This window comes from Elephantulus edwardii, unplaced genomic scaffold (assembly GCF_000299155.1).
Source record: "Elephantulus edwardii isolate Elephantulus edwardi_28Jun2011 unplaced genomic scaffold, EleEdw1.0 scaffold00460, whole genome shotgun sequence".
Classification (NCBI taxonomy): Eukaryota; Metazoa; Chordata; class Mammalia; order Macroscelidea; family Macroscelididae; genus Elephantulus; species Elephantulus edwardii.
This window is the reverse complement of record NW_006400210.1, coordinates 264,678-267,145: the sequence shown is the minus strand read 5'-3', so window position 1 is coordinate 267,145 and position 2,468 is coordinate 264,678.

The window sequence follows — 2,468 nt, the reverse complement described above, 5'->3', positions numbered from 1 at the left end:
TCTTGTTTGCAAAGGTGGAGGGTCAGGAAAGATAGGAATATCCTCAATAAGATGAATTGACATGGTAGCTATAGCAATGGGCTCAAATATATCAGAGACGATGACTAGGCCCCATGATAGGGACAAGATTAAATCTGTTGTTCATAGGGTTGCTCTGAATTGTACTCAACTTGATGGCTTCTAAGAACAGTAATAACAAAGTAAATTATTTAGATTCTTCAATCCTCTAGCTGCTTAACTAGTTGAAAAGATTGACAGCAAAATCTTAGAAGACTGTTAAGTAAACAATAAAAGTTTTTTTTATTTTCGACTTAAATGTCTAAAAATTGCCTGTCCTTTTTGTTTGTTTGATTATTTTTTGTTTACTAAACATAGTGAAGAGGGTTGTGATGGTCAGAAAGGCAGAAGGAGGGTGAAGTTAAAGACAGCCTCAGATCAGGTAGATTAACACTGTGACTGCTGCAATAGGCTCTAAAGTGTCAGAGAGTGTGAAGATGACACAGGGTTTAGATTTATCATTCATAGAGTTGATATGGGTCACCCTCGACTTGACAGCACCTAACAACAACAAATCTAGTGACATAGTTTTGGTGACATAGGAAATTTGTAGATAGATATGTATTTAATTTTCCTCCAGAAACTTTTCACTAGATTTCATTATATAAGCACATTTAACTACATTGATATTGATAACATTTTTATTATTTCAAACAATAAATTATATTTATAATTTGCTTTTCCTACAAGTGATATAGAATCAGTTTATGCATCTTGTTTCCTTTTGCAATAGATGACATTTTCTTCTTTTTATTTAAAATAAATCTTAATAAAGCAGGTTTTCTTTAGAGTTGTCCAGTTTTGATGTGCACATATGCATGGCCCTATAATCATGAAACTATAAGAATCATAAGTTCAAAACAAAAGAAAATAATTATAAAGTAATGCAAAATTATGAGTGGTATGCTTCTAGTCAACTAAATAATGTTAAATTATGTGCTATTTACAAGTTTTACACAAAGATAAAGTAGTAATTTCTGAGCTAACTTGGCTGTATATATTTATGGAGTGTTACCATTCCCCAACATGCCTATAAAATGTTTAAGAATATGAATTCTGGAAATTTCTAGAATGAGAACTTGGTGATTGATTAGATAAGATACAAAAGTTCAATTTTGCCCAAAGTTTGTGGAAAGCAAATAATTGCTGATTAAAATTTTCAAATGACCAATGTGTCTGTTTTCGGGGAAAAATAGGTGAGATGTTACTGTTTTGGTTGTTGGCATATGTCATTAAGTTGCCTGCAAATCGTAATGACCCTATGTAAAATAACTCAGAGTCCCATTCTTTCCTGAGACAATCTCAATGTCTCTGACATGCATTCCCCAATTACTACAATTATTGTATCAATCCATCTCATCCAGGGTCTTCCTCTCCCTTGCTTTTCTCCTACCCTTCAAAACATGAAGTCCTTCACAAGTAATGGTCCCCCTGGCCACATGCCAGCTGATCTTCACAATCCTTGCCTCCAAGGAGCAATGTGGTTTTATCCTTTCCTTAACAGAACTGTTAGTTCTGTTGGCGGTCTATAGTATGTTCAATACACTCCTTCAACACCACAACTAAAAGGCATAAATTCTATTATCCTTGATCATTGTCCACCTCTCTGGTGCATAACAAGTAATTATGAAGGTCATGATCTAAGTCAGGCACACCTTAGTCTCTGGACTGATTTCACTGCTCTTTAATACTTGAGAAATCCCTGACAGAAGATTTTCTAATGCAATTATTTGGGTTTTGGTTTTTTCTGTTATTTGTTTTTCTTGACTGTTGGTGCCAGGAGTGTTGATTGTGAAGAAGCCTAGCAAGGTAAAATTGTTAATAATTTTAATCTCTTCTCCATATATCATGATGCTGTCATTTGACCCAGTGGTGAGAATATTTTTCTTCTTCATGTTAGCTTCAATTCATATTAAAGACTACAGTCCATAACCTTCTGCAGAAAATGAGGGCCTCCTCATTTTCAATAAGCAAGATTGGGTCATCTGCATATCAAAAATTGTTGAGGAGTGTTCCTCAATCCTGATGCCACATTCCTCCTCATAAAGTTTAGCCTCTTGAATGATCTGTCTACAGATAGATTGAAAAACACAAAAGGACAAATACTGCATAGTCCACTGTTGTAAAATGGGACTGACATTGGGATAGGGGGGAGACTGAGAAAGATGGAATAAATTATGTACACTGCATTGAAATAGATGAGGGAGAGAACTATTTAAGAGGGACATATGATTAGGTATTATCGTCATGACAGGAGTCCAGAATGAAGGCTATATAGTGGAGTGGACTTGGGGGGAGGGATTGTATAATAACAAAATAATTTTTCTTTTACTTTTCAAATAGAAGAACAAACTGGGGGGAGGAGTGGGCAGGGAGAAAAGTGCAATAATGAATGAATGGAAATCCAAAGT